Genomic DNA, 25990 nt, shown 5'->3' with positions numbered 1-25990 from the left:
ACAAAATGCATTATTTCTACCAAAAGTAGACCATATAAGGCCTAGTGTTACTAATTAGGAACTGTATACATTTGATACTGTTTTTGATGCACTTAAAAAACTTGAATTATGAATACACTTGAGTATTTTTTTTTATCATCATGTTTTGCAAACGAGTGCGTTAATGCATTTGAAAATATACTTAAAGCACAATAAAATTGCACTTAAACCCTTTACCACTTAGATACATGTACGTATTTTCACGCATTTATAGTGCCTTAGAAACTGAAAGTTATATTTAATTTAAAACCTCTGTTATTTAAGATTCACGTTTTTAAGGCTTTATCTCCATACGTTAGCATAAAACCTGAACAGACTGTGAGTAACTCGCAAGCTGTTTTGGTTTTATGTTGTTTGCACATAGCAGTGTCCACTTTGGCTCTGAGTGGTAACTACCCCTGCGAAGATTTGTTCTAGAAATTGGAACGGTTCTGGAACTGTTCTAGAACATCAAGAACAGTTCTAGAATGTTCCATATTCACGTTCTAGAACTTATGTTCTGGAATTGTTCCAGAACTGTTTTCTAGAATAATTCCAGACATTTGTGGAACAAGGCTTAGTTCTGAAACTGTTCCAATAATATACAAGAACATTTTTAGAACATTTCTAGAACAAAATAAGTTCAAGAAATTTCTAAAAATGTTCTAAACTGTAGTTCTAGAACACATTTAGAACTCTTTAAGAACCAGTAAGTTCTACAAACATTCTAGTGGGGAATAAGAACACATATAGAACAGGTCTAGAACCAAAGTCTACAATTGTCCTACAATTGTTCTACATATTTAAAATAAACTAGTTCAGACAATGATAATTTGACTTCTTTCAAATTATATTTCAAAACAATTTTCACATTGAAACTTTGCTTGCTGTGGTGTCTGCAAGATATTGCTGTCATATCATGAGATATATATATATATATATCATACACAAACAGAGGACTAATGTTAAGGAGGAGTGTTTGTTGATAGGTCTGGGATACTTTGTATTATTTCTAATCCTAAAACATTATGTGGGTACTCACTAGAAACAACGTTACGAGGCACTCCTAATGAGTATCCAAACATAAGCTTTTATGGAGAACTGGAGAAAATTATCCCTGAAATACCAAAAAGTACTTCTCCTTTAAGTCCTTACAAAATCTTCTGCTACACACATACATATACATGTATATAACTGACTATAATTTGTCACCAAATTACACATTATTAAATATTTTTTTTACTGTATCTGTTCGGAATTCTGCATACTTAGTGTCTTCTGAATTTGCATGTAATCTTGTGTCAATTAAAACACTAGGATTTCACAGAGTTCCTCAACATTCACCATCACAAGAATCTCAGAGAACTAAACTGGAATTAGGTGACTAACTACAGGAGCTTCTGGTAACTGTAATGGGTGGATTTCATCCATCTTTTTCATAACATTATTCAGATATTTGTGTAGTTTTTCTACATTAAATCTGTCTCCAATAGTGCGTAGAACGTGGCACTGGAAGTGTTTCATCATCAAAATACAGTTTCTTCACACGCTTCAGTGGACCTGGAAAAAAGACATATGAATGTATATTTTAAAACAAATATAAACTCTTTAACTCATTAACAGGTTTATAATTACAGAAACTTAATTCACAAGCAAATGATTGTGGTTTACAAAAATCAACATGTTCAAACAAAATTAAATTCTGTACAGTATCAGGTTGTTTTGCTCCCAAGTAGTTTCCTTTCCCCTAGTTGTTTTGCCTCCCAAGTAGTTACCACGGCCATTCTACCTCATGTGTGAGCCACACTACCAAGTGTGTAACTACTTCTGGAAGGCAACATAATTCGGACAAAATAACACTTGTTTTTTCGTTTTATGTAAACAAAGTGTTTTCTTCTGTAATGATGTTTTAGAAATATGCTTTTCTTAAAATTTCAGTAATTAACCTTATTCAGTAAGGCATTCCAGAATACATGGGTGTAAAGGTGACCAATGTCATTTTACTCTTGCATGTTATTAATGTTAATTTCACAAATTTTTAGATTATTTAATGTTTTGCCAAGTCTCGTCTTCTTGTAGTCATCGATAGATTAATGTCTCATAATAAACTATTCCCGGGCCTCAAGAAGTTATTTTAGTGAGCATCACAGGTCTATAATCCCAGCCTGAAGTTGCGTGCAATGAGACTTTCAATGTAAACATTGAGCATTGTTAAATACTGAAATCACTTGCCTAACTTGCAGTGTAATCTTCAAAAAAATAAGCATTGGTGTTTATGTGGTTTAAAAAAATGATAACCAGTTATAAAACAGAAAAAAAAATGCGTCCATTAGCCTTATACTCGCCCTTCAGCAAATGGACCATTTATGAATTGTAATAACAGCTGTATTAAGAATAGTGTTCGACCCACAATACACGTTGACTTACTTAACCCGTGTTTCGAAGTGTACAGTTAAGTCCGGTAATCTTGCGCGTCCGGTAATCTTGCGCACTTCGCATTTGCGAATCTCGCAGACGACGAATGGTTTTCTTTAGTGATGACAGATGGAATTTCACATTTTAAAGAATTAACGGATTTAAAAGTTACATATTCCATGCAAAATTAAATTCGATCATTACATTTAAACACCGGTTGCGTCATCCCTATACATGGTAAACACTGGCCTTCTTACGAAAACTTCAAAATGAATCACAAATTCCCTGCAGTCTTTAGCGTTTTCATACTTTAAATTAAGAATTCATAAATCCAATGTGTAATTAAGCATTCCATTGCACAATATCCGATCAGTTTTGGTATTTTTTGCCATGAAAATATATCGCATCAGACGACATTGTCATCATTTCCCGCCATTCTGTCAAACCAATTCGGTATTATCTCCGCATGCGCAATGGCCTAGTTTTGATATTTTCTGTACACTATGGAAGCATGATCGTGGTATCAAACCTGTTATGCTTTTTTTTTCACGTATACCAGTACTTTTTTATTACATTGTTGTAATTGTCCACTATTATTAGTAATTATATTTTTTGGGATTTGTAGTGAACAAACACTGCACTAGAAATCCACATTTAATTTCAATGGTTGTGCAAACTGATTTTTAAAATATTTTTCTGGAATGTTTTTTGTCAATAATTGGACACCATATGTCTACAATTTTGCCTAAACGAGGTCATTATACAAAGTGCGCAAGATTACCGGACACTGTGATAGTTTGCAAATGAGGTGAGTCATGTTTGTTTTGAAATCAAATCGGACAGTTCTTCACTGAATTAATAAGATATTTTTGTGTTAATAAGCACATGAACTTATAATTTTCATAATAAATTTAGATATTATGTTGCCAATTTATAAAAGAACATGTTTTTAAAACAATTGACCCTTAACTGCGCAAGATTACCGGACAGCATCGTAAGAACTCTCTGTCTGGTTGATTATTCTTTATCACATATCAAGCACTGGTACTTACCATTTTCCGATACATGAAGATGGTTTTCCTTTCGATGTGTCGTTTAACTTAACATGAAGATATGAATTTAGTAAGGAGGGATTAATTTTAAGTTGGAAAATTAAATTCCAAAGCTTATTTCAGCACCGCATCATACGGGTCTCTGAAAATCTACCCAGCCTAACCCCAAATGTAAGAGATAATTTCATTGGCCAAAATTCACAAAACAGAGCTGACTGGTTTTTATTTTATTTACGTAGACTGTCAGCGGAGCAGCATTAACGAAAAGCAGTCGGGTGCATATAAGCGCGCTTTTTTTAAATGGCAGACGTTATTTTCTTGTTCAATCGCGTTATGAGCTTTATCGAACCACAAAATGTAGTCGCACCCAAAATAGATGTTGCTCACTACCAGGAGGGAGATCTCACCAAAGCCACTTACCAAAAACAAACATACGATGCGGTGATCAGTGAAATCCATCGTAAGTAAATTCGTTTGATAGCCAAACTTTTTGGTACCAATCTAAAAGGTTCTTGAATGGGGCGAACACTTTTTATGACTGAAAGCGTTAAGCCCGCCTCGTCACTAATGTTAATAAATTTCCTGTCGGAGAATACCGCAAAATGATATTTCAGTTCGCTCAACGCGGACCTATGTGACGAGGCGGTGTCTCGGTTAACAATGTCCCCTAAAAGTGTCCATATTTCAATCGCCGTAGAGCAAGTATATTTCACTTACTGTTTATAACACTGTGTATTGATAAAAAACACAAAGTATTGAAATAAATCAATATTAAAGTTAAGGGGTCTTCCTGATCATTGTTAAACAATTTGTTGTAAATAGTACAGGTTCGGGCAATCATATTTTCGGATAACGAAAAATAATCTTGTAAATAAATATATTATCATAATAATAATATTAAAATTTGTATATACTATTGATTACAGATGACGAGGTTTCTCTTAAAGCAAGCAAAGCGACCGCCTAAGCATGCTTTCGAGGCAACTTAAGATAGGAAAAAAACTCAAGGTAGGTATTATTTTCAAGGCATGTTCACAGTTCAGTGACAGGCAGGCAGTCCAAAATTACAGGCTTTAATATGTATGAATGTGAGTTGGACACTTAAATGAGACTCAAGAAATTCAATTTGCCTCCATTGAATAAGTGTTATTATAAGTATTTTTTTTATCAGTTGGTCAACACTGCCTATAGATATATGATTTTTTCCCTGTTATAAATGAAACATGAACACATTGTTCACAGTTATCCAATTTCACACTCACTCACTAGCCAGGGGTGAGTGAATTTATTTGAAAAAAAAATCTGATGAACAAACGTTCGATAACATTAGCTAATTGTTTGGATGAGTAACTACTCAGTCTAGCCAGAATTTCCAAATGTGAAATTTGATGGACTAAAACAAAGTATTCATGATCGCATGACACAATGCTCAAGTTTGGTTTTCAACACATTTCATGAATGATTTTAGAGTTCAGTAATCAAACACCAACAGAGCCTCGTGATAAGTTGCCTGTAAAGAGGAGCATGATCCCATCAGATGCCTCCGAAGATATTGACCTGACGAACAATGCTGCAAAGCAAAATCTCAGTAGTATGTTGGTTGTCTAATACTTTTTATTTTAATCCCTTAGAAATATATAAAATCCAGTATTTAATGCGTTCAAATCATAAAAACCTGCAACAGTGTCTTGAATATATTGCGTTCGTATTTAAGTTGGTGCTGAATGTCAAATTGTGTTATCCATCACCAGTTTATTTACAAGGTTTGCTGTATTAAAGCATTTTCAATTTGAAAATACTAATGTTGTGATCAAATGTGCAATTATTTGTTTGAATACTTTGATAATAAGTACACACAATATTGACTAAATAAAAAGACGTTGTGTCTATATTTGTAATACTGTCCAGCTGGATTATTTAGACTTCTTGTTTAGTTTAAGATGTGACTACATTTGTTATCTAAATGATTTCAGAGCAAAGTGCTCAAACACCTACAGAGCCTCGTGAAAAGTTGCTTGTTACTACACAGAAGAGCCTGATCCCATCAGATGCCTCCGAAGAGATTGAAAAGAACTGTTTACGGACATTTTTCAGAACTGTTTTAGAACATTTGTTCCAGACTTATTTGAAGCAACCCTTCGAAACTATTCTAAACATTTCTAGAATTGTACTGGAACACACCGGCTAAAACTGTTCTGTAATCATACTGAAAATGTTCTAGAATTATTCTGGAACAGTTGTTGAACGTTAAATGAGAAAAATTTCTAGAACAATTCTATAACAGTTCTGGAAATTTATTCAAGAAAAATTCTGGAATAGTTCTAGAACGCTAGTTCAAGAATTGTTCTAGAACAAACCTTCAGAACTGTTTCAGAACAAATTGTTCTAGAAATTATTCTCATTTAACGTTCAACAACTGTTCTAAATCGTTCTAGAGCATTTTAAGGATGATTCCAGAACACTTCTAGTCATTAGTTCCAGTACAATTCTAGAAATGTTATAGAACAGTTCTAAAAATCTTCGCAGGGGTATACTTATTTCCTAGGAAAGTGTATTTGTGATGATAAAAAATATACTTAAAGAGTATTTATGCTGGAAAATGCAGAAAAAAGCATGTCTTCCTTATAAAAGTGTGTCTTGTCTGCATTTTTAAATGTATTAAATGCACACTAAATGCAGAAAAATATATTTCTTTTTAAATGTGACACTTAAATGACATTTGCACCACTACTATGAGATATAATTTGTGATCATATGCTTTTTCATTACACAATATTATTTCATTTGTATGAATCATGTGTACTGCCGAAAAAAAAATATCCGCCACTTCTGTTTTGTTGTATGAAAATTACCCATAAAATTCATTTGAAAGCTCAAGAGACAAATAGCAGCGTGCTACACTCTGCTCCTTTTTACATGACTTGATGGTAATAAGATCCCAATTCTATATGGCCGAGGGCAAATTTGCAGATATTAAAAATATTAGTCTGAACTGGGATCCCTGCAGTGAGTCTTTCCTTTTACTTGTTTTTAATTTAATTCACGATCTGATTTGCTCTTTGGCAAATATTAGTAGATCACATTATTCAACTGAAGATTTTTCACATTATATTTTTATAATTTTGATTTCAGAAAACATCTCTCTTCAAAAGTTTAAGATGATTGCTTGGGTAATTCAGAAACAAGATCAATGCATCATAACATAAAATAAAAAATATGTAATAGTAAAATGGCAGTTAAAAAAGCACTAGATAATTTGCCTGTTTTTTTTAAGTTAACATGCAACATATTTACTGTAATTAAGTGAGTTAGTTATACTGATTTGATTGTATGCACATGCAGAAATATCATGTTTTGTGCCGAAGACAGTAGGCTAGCAAACAAGAGCACTGCATAGCGGTAGCCAATGCTCGGCTGTGCGGGTGCAGTTTTGAATAAATGAAAGCTTTTGAGAAGAATATTAGAGGTCACAGTGACCTTGACCTTTGAACTTGTGACCCCAAAATGGGTGTGGCATGTAGAACTCATCTAGGTGCAGCTACATATGAAGTTTCAATTTTGTAGAGGGCAGCACTGATATTTTAGAGCGAATGTTAAGGTTTAAGCAAGCCGGACAACGAGCAGGCTATGCCAATACCTAAGGTTTCTCTGAATTCGGCCGAGCTAAAAATGAGTTTCATATTGTTTTAGTAAAAAAGTAATGTAGTTAGAAGGACAGAATAATCAATTATTATATTTATTCATTATAAAAAAGTGCTGCTGGCATATTGGTTGTGTACATCTGGCTATAAGAATGTCCCTGTTTTATCCCCACTGGCACTCAAAGTGAGAGTTCTCAAAATCTTTAAATAAAATGAATAAGTAAAGATAGGGCTAAGTAAGCCTTGTTGATTTGGGGGCTAAAAAATATGAAATCAAAACGACCCACTGGTTAAAGGCTGAGGCAAAATAAACCCGAGGCCGCATGAGCTTGCTATACTCTGAAGAAGTATTGTGTCTACCCAGGAAATGGGCTTGATTGTCTAACTAAGCTTTAGACGTTCAGTACAATCTATCTTAAATAAATTGGTAAAAATAAATAATATTACAAAAAACAAAAGCATTCCACACAAAGTCAATTATTTACTTTACCTGTGTACATGAATCATTTCAGTATTGATGGTTAGTGATCTAGTCTTGATGGTAAGTGAATTATGTCAAAAGCACCATAACTATGAAACACTAGTATTTTGGATATTGAAATGTTCCACAGAAATGATGCTGATGATAATTCTACACGATGATGCATAAAGTTATTATATATTTCTAAATTTCATTTCCACCAACAATTCCGCTATCAGTTCAATTGCTTCGAATAAGTTGAAAATAACAATATTCCACTCTAAAAACGTGACACATGTACTCAATTTCTCAACCGTTTTTTCGAGCATCCTCCTGATTTAATCAGCATTTAATAGTATTTCCTGCAGGAAAAAATATGTTCACAACATTCCTCACAATGAATAAATCTACATGTTTGCTTGATATGAAAGAAAACATGTCCCTGTCCGGTTTGTAGCACAAATCACATTCGGGCATGGGTGCCGACACTTTCGGCCATTTTGAATTTCAAAAGTAATCCGAAAACAAAATGGCGCGCATGTTATACCAGAGGCTACTTTATGCAATAAAAAGCCGGTTGGGTCCAGAATGGACAGGCACTAGACTCTGCCCGAGTGAACATATTGCAGAAAGCTATCAATAATCAAAGCGCTGAAGGCACTGGACTTGTTTGCTATTGCATAATCGTAGACACAACTCATTTTTTCAAAATTAGGTTATAGCTTTTTAAATAACATGCTTGAAATTGAATACAAGCTATTCAAATTTATAACAGTTATTTGTTAACGCACACGTGTGTGCACTGTTTATCATCCTATTTATGTTAAGGAGATAACTTTGACAAATTTTCAACAGCAAGTCCCTTTTTTGACGTTCTGAAAGCATAGAAAATATAATGAAAATGGTATAATAAGAATAAGTTAATAAAAGTAAATTTTGCAATCACTGACATATTAAATGAATATAATGTTTGAATATTGAATACCTTTCACACTAAGAATATGATTTTATTGGAAATTCCCTTTACAAAACTTAAGTTAAACCATTCACAAATTCAAAATATCAATAAAACAATTATTACAAAATAAATTAAAAAAATAATAATTACTCAAGTAGTTCTTTTAACTTACAAATTTGTTATCTATAAAGACAGTGCTGTTGACCTGTACTTTGTTGTTGATGCATTACTTGTAACCCTATCAGCACTTTGTCAACCAGTCTTATGACCTTAATATCGGTAAAGAACACTAATGCGTTTTTCTTTGTACCTGTTGCATCAAGCAATTCAGGTTAAATGACCTTTTTGCCAGCAGACACCTATAAATACATTCAAATATTTCATAGGCTGATTTGAGAGACATCCCCTGAACTTTGGATACATCACTGTGTCTGTTCACAGCGTAAAGGATGTAACACTGTTCAGTGTTAGGAATCCCGGTCTTAACTCTCTGAATGTTAGACACATAGACACACATTGTGGCCCAGTTACACTTACGCGTTAAAATTAATCTTGCAGAATTTCAGGGTCTATCCATGGTCGATAAATCGTAAGAGGAAGGCATAACTGGCTATCGAAACAAACAGTTTTATCTTTCAAGATGAGAAAACAAACACTACAGAAATAGTATAGTTTCACGATAAGAGAAAAATGGTTTGATTATTTAACCACAAATGTTTGCAGTACTCAGTCAGCACGCCTGGAGATCTTTCATAAACAAATGAATAAGGCTACCTTTATTTGTCAGTTTGCTACATTTGATATTTTGATTTAAATGTTATGTCCGAAAGGATTGTGCTAAAATGTGCAATAAACAATTCTCAATGAGATTTTTAAAGGCCCGCGTCATGCAAAATAAGTCATATGCTATATAAAACATCATTCCTATAGCCCACCCATCCTGCCCATCTCTCAGTCTGGTAAGGCGACACATAATGAGAGCATAAAACCTTAAGTGATTTTTTAGCGATCAGCATCACCTCTGACCAGACAGTGCATATGCACAGGCTGGGCTTGAGCTACGCTGGCCGAAAAGCCATAAGATCTATTGTCGCATGATGCTGCTATGAAAGTGTGATTTGAATGTGCTGGAAGAAAACTTCACATTAATAAAATATTACCATACATTATATTTTGATGATTAAGTAATACACTCATAATAAGCCATATGAGGATAGATATGATGTGAACTCCTGTAGTATAATTTGTAGCTACGGTACTAACACTAATGTGTGGTTTGACTATAATAACACACATTTCATGCAGTTGATATTCAACTAATAAGTGAAAAAACACAAGAGTAGAACGTTCATCTTTGATTTAAATATTTAGAATCGTTAATTTTCAAATTTTCTTTCAAAGTCAGCATTTACGCGGAATATCTTTGTTAAAGATATAACTTGTTATACCCCCTATTTAGTTTTTTTAGTTTGGTTTAGCTTTTATATCGCATTTGTGTTGTTGTCTATAGTATATATGTAGTTATTGGTGAACTCATGTTCAACGTGTTATAAATTGAAAACTGTTAATATAAACAAGGGTAAAATTATACTATTGTGCTGTTAGCACCCGTGCAATTGAGAAAACATGAGATATCGCGCCTACCTGATGAGAACAAAAGAGCGTATCCCAGACATATTTAATTTAACCACGCTGTACTAGCAGCACAGTGAGTTTGCAACAAGGTTAGGCAACAGACGTGTCATTATAGTGTATTGGACTTGGTGTTGGATTTGGTGGAATATCGATTTTAATTCACGATTGATCATAGAAAATATATTGTTACATGATCACAAGTGAATTAAAATCGACATGCCACCAAATTCAACAAGGGCTGTTTGTAAAACATGCATGCACACCTTATGGGCTGTCAGCTGTAGTGGCAGCCATTGTGTGAATACGTTTTTTGTCACTGTGACCTTGACCTTTGACCTAATGTAAGTTATCATCCGGAAACCAGTGTACTATTTCAAGTCACTGTGACCTTGACCTTTGGCCTAGTGACCTGAAAATCAATAGGGGTCATCTGCCAGTCATGATCAAGGGGGGTATAATGTGGGGTGTGGTAATTTATAAGATGTTTAAAAAAATTGGGGGGGGTGGGGGTGGGTGGTGGGGGGGAGTGATAGGGGGGTGGGGGTGAGAGAGGGTAATAATGTGGGGTGGGATTATTTATTAATGTTTTAAAAAAAATTGGGGGGTGGGGGGTAGGGGGGAGTGAGAGGGGGTATAATGTGGGGTGTGGTAATTTATTAGATGTTTAAAAAAAATTGGGGGTCGGGGGTAGGGGGGGTGTAGGGGGGAGTGAGAGGGGGGTATAATGTGGGGTGGGGTTATATTTTAGATGTTTAAAAAAAATGGGGTTGTGGGGGGGGTAGGGGGGTGGGAGTTTAGGGGGGGAGGGGGGGGTAGGGGGTGGGGGGGTGAGAGGGGGTGGGGGTAGAGAAGGGGGTTTAATGTGGGGTGTGGTTATTTATTACATGATGTTTAAAAAAAATTGTGGGGGGGGGTATCCTGTATTCATTAAACATGAAATTTAAACTTTTGCTTCTCCTGAAAATTTAACAAAATGTCAGTTACGCTACTTTTTACATTCAGAAAATGACATGTTTTTGTTATTTCAATTTTGAAAATTTGATAAAAACATAATTTTAACCAAAAAGGTTGACTTAATATTTTAACAGTTGATGTATGTCACCTTAATAAACACGAACATGGAAAAAAGTAAAAATGTATAAAAACGTCAGTTACATGACTTATTACATTCAGTAGGTGCCATGGTGACCGTGCAATCTACATTGATCAGAAGATCCTTTGGAAAGAATGTGCATCATTGCATCGCCTGCCAAAATGTGAGCAAAGGCGAGACTACCTGATGTATTGACTTGAATACCAGGTTTTACCCTGCACAAGCTGGCCGACATGAGGAGAACAGGAGTGGGAAAACCGCGCCTTCTCCTTGAGCAAGAAAAGCTGCATTTGTTTAGAGGTAAAACTATACAGGGTACTGGTTATTGCATTTTTAAGGCGTCACACTTCCGACCAGTCCACACAGCCAAATGAGACCACGTATCTTGGTACATTTTCAAACATTATTTTCTACTAAACGTATTTATTTATGAAAAGCGTTAAGTCACATGTGATCAGGGGATTAAAATTGCAAAAATAAACAACCAAAAACAACAAGCAAACAAACTAGTTTTGATTTAAATTTATAATTTTTATAGCAATGAGATTACCATAATAGCAATATTCAACACTTACATTATAAAATATCTTTCAGGACCTGATAAAATGAGATCATGCACGAGACGCACCGCGCAAAGGCCATGACAGTATAATAGTTGCAAAGGAGTTTGACCGGCTGGTGGCAGACGTGGAGAGAAAGATGAAAGCCGCACTCCGCCGCCTCAAAGAAATGACAGGCCTTGATTGATTCTCATCTTTTTTATTTATATAGATGTTCCTGTGTATGTACTGTACATGTTATTTATTAGTATGCTATTATGTTTTTGTTATTTATAATCTAATTATGTTAATATTTATTTCATCAAATTGTCATTGATATTTAATTACTCATGTATGTTAACAAATGTTGGTGTACATTAAAGTATAAAATTGATATCTTGTAATTATTTAAAATACACAAAATATATTTGTGTATACTTATTGTTTTTTATTGCGTATCTGAATTAAATTAAAAAAAACTTTTAACAGCACAATTATGATGAAAATGGTATAATGAGAACCAGTTAATATAAAATAACATTTGCAATCACCATCATATTAAATGAATATTATTGGAACATCAAATACCTATCACACTAAGAAAATAATTTCATGATGGAAATTCCCTTTACGTAACTTTTTTTTACGCCATAATACACTTCAAAATATAAAATAAGATAATTGATGAAAATAAATAAAACAATTAATCTGCAAGCAGTACTTTAGTTCTCATGAAATAAAGTATTCATAAAGACAATGCTGTTTGCCCCTACTTTTTTGTTGATGCATTACTTGTTACCCTAGTAGTTCACACGGTGTAAACCAGTCTCTTACCTTAACATCGGTATAGAACACTCGTGCGCTTTTTTGGTGTAGCTGTTTTACACAGCTGTTTACCTTAAATGACCTCTACATAAGGCCAGCAGGCACGAATGCATCCAGCATCAACAAGTCGCAGACATTGGCAGTGACATGACTTAGTGTTTACCACCATCAAGCTGAAGTTAAAGAGCAAGCGCATCACCAAGAACCCTTGCATTAGATTTGACTTTGGTAAATTAAAAAATCAAGTGATAGCAGAGGTATTTCAAGCACAGATAGCTGGCAAGTTTGCAGCCCTGAACATCTTCGACAATGACATCGTCCTCGACACCATTAACAACAGCGTCAAGGATGTCCTTCTGTCATTAGCCAAAGAAGTGCTTGAGAGAGAAAGAAGAAAGAACAGGCCATGGGTGATGACAGAAATCATGGACCTATGTGAGCGCTGTTTCATCAAAAATACACAAGCCAGGGCTGGTATTCATAAAGCTCCTAAGGGTGTATTTAAGAAAATTCCTTAAATAATTAAAAAGTCTTTTGTTCTTTCATTTTGGTGTCATTTTTAAATAAATTGATTTATTTAAGAAAAAATTGTATATATGAACAGTATTTTGGCATTACAAAACTGAAATCATTAGAATTTCGATAGAAAATTGAATTTTAAAATGTTCCCTTAAATCCAGCTTATGTATAAATTTGCCTAAGGAGCTTTATGAATACCAGCCCTGGACTCTAAGGCAAATTACCTGAAAGCAAACAGGGAGATAAAGGAAGATGATGAAAGATGCCAAGGAGGAATTGATTGAGGAACAATGTATCATCATCAACAAAGAGATGACCGCAAGCAGCAGCAAGAAGGCCTACAGCATCCTCAAGACCCTCTCGAAGACCAGTCAGCCCAACCCCTGCGAAGATTTGTTCTAGAAATTGGGACGGTTCTGGAACTGTTCTAGAACATCAAGAACAGTTCTAGAATGTTCCATATTCGCGTTCTAGAACTTATGTTCTGGAATTGTTCCAGAACTGTTTTCTAGAATAATTCCAGACATTTGTGGAACAAGGCTTAGTTCTGAAACTGTTCCAATAATATACAAGAACATTTTTAGAACATTTCTAGAACAAAATAAGTTCAAGAAATTTCTAAAAATGTTCTAAACTGTAGTTCTAGAACACATTTAGAACTCTTTAAGAACCAGTAAGTTCTACAAACATTCTAGTGGGGAATAAGAACACATATAGAACAGGTCTAGAACCAAAGTCTACAATTGTCCTACAATTGTTCTACATATTTAAAATAAACTAGTTCAGACAATGATAATTTGACTTTTTTCAAATTATATTTCAAAACAATTTTCACATTGAAACTTTGCTTGCTGTGGTGTCTGCAAGATATTGCTGTCATATCATGAGATATATATATATATCATACACAAACAGAGGACTTATGTTAAGAAGGAGTGTTTGTTGATAGGTCTGGGATACTTTGTATTATTTCTAATCTTAAAACATTATGTGGGTACTCACTAGAAACAACGTTACGAGGCACTCCTAATGAGTATCCAAACATAAGCTTTTATGGAGAACTGGAGAAAATTATCCCTGAAATACCAAAAAGTACTTCTCCTTTAAGTCCTTACAAAATCTTCTGCTACACACATACATATACATGTATATAACTGACTATAATTTGTCACCAAATTACACATTATTTAATTTTTTTTTTACTGTATCTGTTCGGAATTCTGCATACTTAGTGTCTTCTGAATTTGCATGTAATCTTGCGTCAATTAAAACACTAGGACTTCACAGAGTTCCTCAACATTCACCATCACAAGAATCTCAGAGAACTAAACTGGAATTAGGTGACTAACTACAGGAGCTTCTGGTAACTGTAATGGGTGGATTTCATCCATCTTTTTCATAACATTATTCAGATATTTGTGTAGTTTTCTACATTAAATCTGTCTCCAATAGTGTGTAGAACGTGGCACTGGAAGTGTTTCATCATCAAAATACAGTTTCTTCACACGCTTCAGTGGACCTGGAAAAAAGACATATGAATGTATATTTTGAAACAAATATAAACTCTTCAACTCATTAACAGGTTTATAATTACAGAAACTTAATTCACAAGCAAATGATTGTGGTTTACAAAAATCAACATGTTCAAACAAAATTAAATTCTGTACAGTATCAGGTTGTTTTGCTCCCAAGTAGTTTCCTTTCCCCTAGTTGTTTTGCCTCCCAAGTAGTTACCACGGCCATTCTACCTCATGTGTGAGCCACACTACCAAGTGTGTAACTACTTCTGGAAGGCAACATAATTCGGACAAAATAACACTTGTTTTTTTCGTTTTATGTAAACCAAGTGTTTTCTTCTGTAATGATGTTTTAGAAATATGCTTTTCTTAAGTTAAAATTTCAGTAATTAACCTTATTCAGTCAGGCATTCCAGAATACATGGGTGTAAAGGTGACCAATGTCATTTTACTCTTGCATGTTATTAATGTTAATTTCACAAATTTTTAGATTATTTAATGTTTTGCCAAGTCTCGTCTTCTTGTAGTCATCGATAGATTAAAGTCTCATAATAAACTATTCCCGGGCCTCAAGAAGTTATTTTAGTGAGCATCACAGGTCTATAATCCCAGCCTGAAGTTGCGTGCAATGAGACTTTCAATGTAAACATTGAGCATTGTTAAATACTGAAATCACTTGCCTAACTTGCAGTGTAATCTTCAAAAAAATAAGCATTGGTGTTTATGTGGTTTAAAAAAATGATAACCAGTTATAAAACAGAAAAAAAATGCGCCCATTTGCCTTATACTCGCCCTTCAGCAAATGGACCATTTATGAATTATAATAACAGATGTATTAAGAATAGTGTTCGACCCACAATACACGTTGACTTACTTAACCCGTGTTTCGAAGTGTACAGTTAAGTCCGGTAATCTTGCGCGTCCAGTAATCTTGCGCACTTTGCATTTGCGAATCTCGCAGACGACGAATGGTTTCCATTAGTGATGAAAGATGGAATTTCACATTTTAAAGAATTAACGGATTTAAAAGTTACGTATTCCATGCAAAATTAAATTTGATCATTACATTTAAACACCGGTTGCGTCATCCCTATACATGGTAAACACTGGCCTTCTTACGAAAACTTCAAAATGAATCACAAATTCCCTGCAGTCTTTAGCGTTTTCATACTTTAAATTAAGAATTCATAAATCCAATGTGTAATTAAGCATTCCATTGCACAATATCCGATCAGTTATGGTATTTTTTGCCATGAAAATATATCGCATCAGACGACATAGTCATCATTTCCCGCCATTCTGTCAAACCAATTTGGTATGATCTCCGCATGTGCAATGGCCTAGTTTTGATATTTTCTGTACACTATGCAAGCATGATCGTGGTATCAAACCTGTTATGCTTTTTTTTTCACACATACCGGTACTTTTTTATTACATTGTTGTAATTGTCCACTATTATTAGTGATTATATATTTTTTGATTTGTAGTGAACAAAAACTGCACTAGAAATCCACATTTAATTTCAATGGTTTTGCAAACTGATTTTTAAAATATTTTTCTGGAATGTTTTTTGTCAATAATTGGACACCATATGTGTACAATTTTGCCTAAACGAGGTCATTATACAAAGTGCGCAAGATTACCGGACACTGTGATAGTTTGAAAATGAGGTGAGTCATGTTTGTTTTGAAATCAAATCGGACAATTCTTCACTGAATTAATCAGATATTTTTGTGTTAATAAGCACATGAACTTATAATTTTCATAATAAATTTAGATATTATGTAGCCAATTTATAAAAGAACATGTTTTTAAAACAATTGACCCTTAACTGCGCAAGATTACCGGCCAGCATCGTAAGAACTCTCTGTCTGGTTGATTATTCTTTATCACATATCAAGCACTGGTACTTACCATTTTCCGATACATGAAGATGGTTTTCCTTTCGATGTGTCGTTTAACTTAACATGAAGATATGAATTTAGTAAGGAGGGATTAATTTTAAGTTGGAAAATTAAATTCCAAAGCTTATTTCAGCACCGCATCATACGGGTCTCTGAAAATCTACCCAGCCTAACCCCAAATGTAAGAGATAATTTCATTGGCCAAAATTCACAAAACAGAGCTGACTGGTTTTTATTTTATTTACGTAGACTGTCAGCGGAGCAGCATTAACGAAAAACAGTCGGGCGCATATAAGCGCGCTTTTTTTAAATGGCAGACGTTATTTTCTTGTTCAATCGCGTGTAAGCTTTATCGAACCACGAAATGTAGTCGCACCCAAAATAGATGTTGCTCACTACCAGGAGGGAGATCTCATCAAAGCCACTTACCAAAAACAAACATACGATGCGGTGATCAGTGAAATCCATCGTAAGTAAATTCGTTTGATAGCCAAACTTTTGGTACCAATCTAAAAGGTTCTTGAATAGGGCGAACACTTTTTTATGACTGAAAGCGTTAAGCCCGCCTCGTCACTAATGTTAATAAATTCCTGTCGGAGAATACCGCAAAAATGATATTTCAGTTCGCTCAACGCGGACCTATTTGACGAGGCGGTGTCTCGGTTAACAATGTCCCCTAAAAATGTTCATATTTCAATCGCCGTAGAGCAAGTATATTTCACTTACTGTTTATAACACTGTGTATTGATAAAAAACACAAAGTATTGAAATAAATCAATATTAAAGTTAAGGGGTCTTTCTGATCATTGTTAAACAATTTGTTGTAAATAGATAGGTTCGGGCAATCATATTTTCGGATAACGAAAAATAATCTTGTAAATAAATATATTGTCATAATAATAATATTAAAATTTGTATATACTGTTGATTACAGATGACGAGGTTTCTCTTTAAGCAAGCAAAGCGACCGCCTAAGCATGCTTTCGAGGCAACTTAAGATAGGAAAAAAACTCAAGGTAGGTATTATTTTCAAGGCATGTTCACAGTTCAGTGACAGGCAGGCAGTCCAAAATTACAGGCTTTAATATTTATGAATGTGAGTTGGACACTTAAATGAGACTCAAGAAATTCAATTTGCCTCCATTGAATAAGTGTTATTATAAGTATTTTTTTTATCAGTTGGTCAACACTGCCTATAGATATATGATTTTTTCCCTGTTATAAATGAAACATGAACACATTGTTCACAGTTATCCAATTTCACACTCACTCACTAGCCAGGGGTGAGTGAATTTATTTGAAAAAAAAATCTGATTAACAAACGTTCGATAACATTAGCTAATTGTTTGTATGAGTAACTACTCAGTCTAGCGAGAATTTCCAAATGTGAAATTTGATGGTCTAAAACAAAGTATTCATGATCGCATGACACAATGCTCAAGTTTGGTTTTCAACACATTTCATGAATGATTTTAGAGTTCAGTGATCAAACACAAACAGAGCCTCGTGATAAGTTGCCTGTAAAGAGGAGCATGAACCCATCAGATGCCTCCGAAGATATTGACCTGACGAACAATGCTGCAAAGCAAAATCTCAGTAGTATGTTGGTTGTCTAATACTTTTTATTTTAATCCCTTAGAAATATATAAAATCCAGTATTTAATGCGTTCAAATCATAAAAACCTGCAACAGTGTCTTGAATATATTGCGTTCGTATTTAAGTTGGTGCTGAATGTCAAATTGTGTTATCCATCACCAGTTTACTTACAAGGTTTGCTGTATTGAAGCATTCTCAATTTGAAAATACTAATGTTGTGATCAAATGTGTAACTATTTGTTTGAATACTTTGATAATAAGTACACTCAATATTGACTAAATAAAAAGACGTTATGTCTATATTTGTAATACTGTCCAGCTGGATCATTTAGACTTCTTGTTTAGTTTAAGATGTGACTACATTTGTTATCTAAATTATTTTAGAGCAAAGTGCTCAAACACCTACAGAGCCTCGTGACAAGTTTCTGTACACAGAAGAGCCTGATCCCATCAGATGCCTCCGAAGAGATTGAAAAGAACTGTTTACGGACATTTTCAGAACTGTTTAAGAACTTTGTTCCAGACTTATTTGAAGCAACCCTTCGAAACTGTTCTAAACATTTCTAGAATTGTACTGGAACACACCGGCTAGAACTGTTCTGTAATCATACTGAAAATGTTCTAGAATTATTCTGGAACAGTTGTTGAACGTTAAATGAGAAAAAAATTCTAGAACAATTCTATAACAGTTCTGGAAATTTATTCAAGAAAAATTCTGGAATAGTTCTAGAACGATAGTTCAAGAATTGTTCTAGAACAGTTGTTGAACGTTAAATGAGAAAAATTTCTAGAACAATTCTATAACAGTTCTGGAAATTTATTCAAGAAAAATTCTGGAATAGTTCTAGAACGCTAGTTCAAGAATTGTTCTAGAACAAACCTTCAGAACTGTTTCAGAACAAATTGTTCTAGAAATTATTCTCATTTAACGTTCAACAACTGTTCTAAATCGTTCTAGAGCATTTTAAGGATGATTCCAGAACACTTCTAGTCATTAGTTCCAGTACAATTCTAGAAATGTTATAGAACAGTTCTAACAATCTTCGCAGGGGATTAGGCCAGTGTCAATCCAAATTGTCATTATTCCATCTTGAAAGAGTTGTCGTTAGTGCGGGACGGTATACCAACTTCCGGTGTCAATAAAGCAATGATAAATACGACTTCATCTTTGAATGTTACAGATTTAGCAGCAGAGTTATTAAAATTTTTTGGAAAAAGCAGTAAATTACCACAGGACTAATATAAATAAGACAGGGTAAGAGCAAACAGCAGGAAAAATCAATTAGATTCAATTTACAGACAGTATCGTGCCATACTCAGTCGACATTAAATATCTTCCAAATGAGAAATTACTTCATCGAAGAGTTTTACAATAGTATGCAAAAAATCTGCTATTATTTGAACAGCCCCATCCAGAACTTTACAACAGTTTCTGTCTAAGATCATGATGAATTATAACACGAATAGGGACAGACAAGTGTTATTTCAACAAATAAACATCTTGTTTGGAAAGAGGATATACCAATCTGCAAGTAAACAATTATTTTGATATTGTCATATACTACCCCGACCCACTTAACCCTTTCCCTGATAGACTTCTTTTTGATCTGCCACTCCAGGTCAATACCAGTCCTGCTGTTCTGATAACAGTGACTCCATATACAGCTGATCCAAGTACCGAAAGTACTGGTTTGACGATGCTTTTGAAGAGGATGGATATATAGAGGATATTTGTTGGATTCGGTGGAATATCGATTTCCCAGAAAAACAGCGACAAATATCGATATTTTCACTGTTATTTTTCACTGTTTAAAACAGTGAAATACCAGTTTATTTCACTGATATTTCTGTATTAATCACCGGAAAGCATCAAATAAATAAGTATCCATTTAAGTTAATCTACATCACCGCAATTGTGTAATTTTTATGTCATTTATCCGCGGGTCAATAGTTAATGGTTGTGGTGCAATCATTTTCGTTCTTGGACACTGCACTCCCTTCAATGAGATTTATTAAACTTAATATCTCATATTTGAACTTACAATTCTTTTGGGAGTAATGGTCCAGACAACTGGATAAAACAGCAACAATATGCTAACCCATTATTTTTCGAGGAACATAATTGCGAATTCCTGTGCTAGCCCCCAATCACAGTATGTTGGTGTATAATAATAGTCAAATTTTGTTTTTCTTCTCAAAAGATTGTCGTAGATAATAAGTTGAGGAATATATCATCCAAGACTACAATTTTTAGAAAGCCATTTTGTTCATTTATTTTTATTGATAAACAAGGATTTGTAACAATCTATACTACTCATAGATAGCTTTAACAGCACAATGTGGCTCACCTGAAATTGATTGTTTCCTAGTGGTGTTAACTAATTTTTCATGAAGATCTAGAAAAAAGGCATTGTGAGTATGAACAAACTATTTGCGTCTATCCGATCTAGTTGAGCCTTGTTACCGAGTTCCTACTTTTATTTATTTGAACATTCTGATCAACTGCCATGAAGATCAGGTAAAAAATGTAAGTGTTAACATAGATTTTAATGATTTTAGTTATTGATCAAATGCTTGGAAGCACATCACCCACTTTGGAACGTGACCTGTTAATCACTGAGACAAGACCTTGTGACCTAAATGTTGAATATGCTACTTTCAAGCTTGACTTTGAAATCATTTAAAATAATGTTCTAACCAATTTACAAGTGGATCAGAGAGAGAATGTGACCACTAAAGTATTAACAGACCTTTTCTTATATTTGACCTAGTGCCCTAATTTTTGATAGAATATGAAACCAAAAATGACATAGAGGTGACTTTCATAAGAATCTGGCAAAGAGGTGACACCCAAATTTAAACATTGTAAAATGATATCGTATGTGTTCACAATAAACTTTGGATAAAATACAACAGACAAAGAGTGATAACAAAAGCTCACCTTGTCACATCATAACAAATGATCAAAATAACCAAAACCATGACATCATATAATTTCTCAGTTACTTCCAATAACAATAAAATGTTACTTTTGAAACAAATACAATACCTTCCCTTTCTTACTACAGGCTGTTCTAAAACAGGGGTTTTTTTCCTTCTTTGGGAGCCGCCGAAAATCGGCCCTTTCCCCTCGGATTTTTTTTCCCCTCAGCTGGTAAAATTTCCCCTAGATTTCATTTTCCCCTAAAAAAAAAAAAAAAAAAAAAAAAAAATTTTTTTTTTTTTTTTTTTTTTTTTTTTCCTTTAAATATATAAGTTATCCTGATCCACTGTAGAAACTAGAAAAATCTTGCATAATTAAATTATCTGTTGCCTTGAATTTGTTTTAAAAACAGTAAAATATGTTAAATTGATTATTTTAGACTTTGCTTATTTTCCCCAAGATCCAGCTTTTCGCACAATTTTTTCCCCCAAAATTCGACGTTTCGCACCATTTTTTTCCCCTCAAAAGAGGCCAGGCCCTTTCCCCAAAATCATATAAAAAAACCTGTAAAACAAGATAGCCCTGTATCGCTCACCCAAAACTCCTTCTATAGTGTCAACAACTTGTGTATGATTTGACTAAGTTGTAACCTAGCTTTAGCCTGCACATGACCAACTTGCAAATTCAGCTTTTGATTTGATTAAGATGGACATTGTAAGCAATTTTCATGAAAATCAGGCAGATAATGTGACCTGTAGAAAGGTAAAGGAAGTTTTCAATATTTTGACCTAATGACCTAGTTTTTTAACAAACTACCAACTTTCAAACTGAAACTTTATTTCATCGAGATAACATTCTGTCAAATTTTCATGAAGATCTGGAAGAAAATGTGACCTCTGGAGTGTTCACTAACCTTTTCTGTGATTTGGTTTGTTGACCTACTATCAAACATAACCTAGAATTGACCGAGATGAACATTTACCAATATAAGACAAACATTAGGGCTGTTTGTAAAACATGCATGCCCCCCATAAGGGCTGTCAGTTGTAGTGGTAGCCATTATGTGAATACATTTTTTGTCACTGTGACCTTGACCTTTGACCTAGTGACCTGAAAATCAATAGGGATCATCTGCCAGTCATGATCAATTTACCTATGAAGTTTCGTGATCCATAGACATAGACTAATTGAGCTTATAATAATCTGATTACTATAGCCAGGTCAATATAGGACTTAAAAAACATTTTTGTTGTCCTGATTTCATGAAGACTTGAGATATTTATGCACATAGAGTTTCAGGATATTATTGCAGCAAATTTGTTAAGGTTTATAACATCTAACTGGCCACAACTCATAAACAGAGGGTTAAATATACAAAAATGTTCGTCAGGGTCTGTAGATTTCAGAACAAGATGTCGTTTTTTCTGGAAAGTGCTGGATGTCTTAGAAATCCAAGATGGCGTCCAAGATGGCCGCCGTTTTATGATTCAATTACTAATAAAGATGAATTGAATTCGTCTATTGAACACCTATATGTACTGACTTTAATATATGTTAAAAGTAATCCATTGATATAGGGCTTCTACCAAACAGATCACCAAGGTCACCAAAGGTCATGGTCAAGGTCATTTCATGGTCAAAATGGAAAAATAAACGAAAATTTGAGTATTGACATATCATTTTCTTTTTTTAAATCAAATGCTTTACATTTGCTGTGATAACTTACCTCTTTATTATATAGCCACATTTACAAGCTTCATTCTTAACAAAAGTAAATGCCTAAAATTGTGTTGGTAACCATGGTAACCAAGACTACATACGCTATGTGGCCATTTTCATGGTTCGTGGAAAGTCATTTGGCACAATATATCACTATAGCCTCGAACAACAGCCTCACTACCTTGTTTCACTATAGTCACATAAAACTGCCCTACCCAACGGCGGCCATGTTTTTAAAAGGACAAGGGTCATTTTCAAACAATGCTGATATATCATTTGAAAAAAAGGTTCTATGCAAGTCTCATAATGAATGTGCAAAACATCAGACTTCTAGAGTGTCACAAGGTTTGACTATACCCATGTTATAACAGCTGCTACCCCCCTCTCGCAGACAGCCATGTTTTTTTACAAACAAAAATCGTTTCCAAACACTCTGCTGATATATCATAAAAACACATGTTCTGGGTACGCTTCATAAATAGTGTGCAACACATGTTTCTTCTAGAGTTTTCACAAGACCTTTTTTTTTTAATCTGACCTAGTGACGTTGTCCGAAATATCATTGCGACAAATGTGCTGAAAAAGTTTCGTGAAAGTTGAGCAATCCATGTGTTCTCTGAAGTGTTAATATGGTACATGATAACGAACAGACGACGCACACAATATTGTCACAAAAGGTCTTCGTGAGCAATGTGTACTCAGATAAGATAAAATCATTGTGCACACATCAACAGTGAAAACAAACAGCTTGGCGAAGAAATCAGAACATGCTATCAGTAGAAATCACTTGATGGGGATAATTGTCTTTACATTTGTGCAGAGTTAAGATTTCCCACACTTAATGATAATACCCAGGGGTGTCAATTGGCCCAAATTTGAAATCCGGAAAATTAAGCCATGGGATAAAGGGACGAGAGGGCCCAACCCCCCGAGCCCTAGGTTATTGTTCTTTTTTTATAGTCTTTCTACAGTACAGCCAAAGCGGAACAAACATATTTCGCGATCCGCGGCGGCAAGGTGAATCGAGTCGATGCTGCGTCAGTCGTTGAAGCCGCGTCAGTAAGTCGCATTTCGCCGCGAAACTTCGCATCTGTCCGCCGAGGCATGCCGCGATCCGCGACATGATGCCGAGTCGATGCGCATCATGAAATAAAAAATCTTTTAAAAAATATTAGTTACATGTAGTTAACAAATTTTGAAAGAACAATTATAATAATAATTAAAATCATAATAAATTTATTGTGCGCGGATTGTATTAGCATATACATGTAAGCATAGTTAATGTGTCTGGCCAATTAAGTTTGTTTCCCGCCCATAGTGTATGTATTTCACACATAAACAAGGTCGCGTAAATATGTTTTCGCACATACAAGTGGCCAAGGCTCCAGCATATGATGGATTTATAAATTAATTGCATGTTGATTTTGCTATTATATTTAAGCTGAGAAAATTAGCAGTTTGAAGCCACATCGATAATCAAGACGGTGACGACGTATTTGTTGTTTTGTTAATTATCAGCTTATTATAACTATTGTTTGAATGTGCGTATATAAACAAGTTCTATTTTGATCATATTATACAGTTAATATCGCTACTAATTAACCGATAATCTCGTATATTCCAATTTTGAAGCAAATGCTGGTAAATATTTACGATACACAAACATTCTCGATATTTCCTTTAGTATCAAATACATTTTGGCATTTGTTACTATTTATAGAGATGATGAAATAAAGTCTAATCGGGGCGTTTTTCCACTGAACACGCAATTTACGCCTGACCTGATGTTCATGTATTTATACAACATAAAATACACCCAAACTTTCCAAACGACGTTCTACATGTCTGCATAATTATCGCGCGCTTTTTATGAAACAAAGGATATTTTAGCACTGTTTATTTGACACTAGAATTTGCCAAAGGTCGCGTTAGCATTAAAATTCGGAAGTGTGTTTCGGATTACAAATTTAATCATGATAAGCGAACGAAACATTAACAGTTGCGCGTAATTAATTCTACGCTACACATACATGTATGTACATGTTGGTGGATATCTTTTCACTCGATCCGCCGCGTACGTATGCGGCGGATTTACTCCGCGAAAGTACGCGAGGTAAATACAGACTCAGCGTCGATGCGCTGATCGATGCCGAGTGCCACGGCGATACGCCGCGTCAACACACGATTCGGCCGCCGCGTACTAATAATCTGGCCGTGGTGTAGCCGTAGATTTTGTTTGTGCCGCTTTTGCTGTACTGTAGGTGCAATTTCTGGTGAGTACAATGCGAAATATTATAAACCAAACCATCCATAACACCGCAGGTGTATTTGTCATTCTAAACAAATGATATTAAGAACTTCGAAATGTAATTAACAAACCAGCGTATCCGAAAACGACTGTCCGAAAACATGTCGCGATACATCATTTGCAAATGTAATTAAATATGCATATCGTTTGACTGCAGAAAATGAAAACCAGTAACCAGTAACCTAGCAAATACGCAGTCAATATATAATTTGATTAACATATTGTTTTAAAATATGATATTGCAGTGCCTTACTTTGCCAGTGCCTGCTCATGTCAGTGCCAGCCGCTTACCAATCAGAAATCAATAAATAAAATCGGTACCAAGCGCAAATGTCCGGAATGCCGACGATGCTATAACAATATTCGTTCTGAAATGATCCCGCACTAAAAGAATTTTGTCCCTACCCCCACCCGCCTTAAACAAACTCATCGGATTTACATTCACCTCAAAATCAGCCCTGGACGGCTCAAATCCGGATTTCCGGAATAATCCGGAAAATTGACACCCCTGAATACCCTTGTTTTTGGAGAGCTTTTCAAACAAACTTCTCACAGGCGGCCAAATTGTTTTACCGCCGAGGATAAGTTTTATGACTTTTATCACATTTTTTTTGTCTGACTCAGGAATTAATTTCAAGCGAGGATGTATTTGGACACAACTTAAAATATAATTCCGGTGAAATTACAGCAACATTTGCCGAACAGCGCCAACAAGCAGAAGCACACTTTTGGATCTACCTTTAATCCAATTCCAAACACACTTGGAAAAAAATTATTTAGATGAACACGTTACTGAAAAAAAAAACGCATTGAAATCTGTAGAATAACAAACAATTTGCTATAATTAAGAATATAGAATTATACAAG

At 34.6% G+C, this 25990-nt stretch overlaps 1 long non-coding RNA gene across 1 annotated transcript; it reads left to right on the top strand.

Moving 5' to 3' along the window:
- Positions 1–3759: 3759 nt before the first annotated feature.
- On the top strand, positions 3760–19228 carry LOC127882211 (uncharacterized). The gene is made up of 4 exons (XR_008050446.1): positions 3760–3945; positions 4412–4493; positions 4954–5076; positions 18558–19228. It is a non-coding gene; the product is annotated as an uncharacterized LOC127882211 (long non-coding RNA).
- The last annotated feature ends 6762 nt before the right edge of the window (positions 19229–25990 follow it).

Source organism: Dreissena polymorpha, chromosome 1 (assembly GCF_020536995.1).
Source record: "Dreissena polymorpha isolate Duluth1 chromosome 1, UMN_Dpol_1.0, whole genome shotgun sequence".
NCBI classification, from domain to species: domain Eukaryota; kingdom Metazoa; phylum Mollusca; class Bivalvia; order Myida; family Dreissenidae; genus Dreissena; species Dreissena polymorpha.
This window is presented reverse-complemented; position numbering and strand designations above follow the sequence as displayed.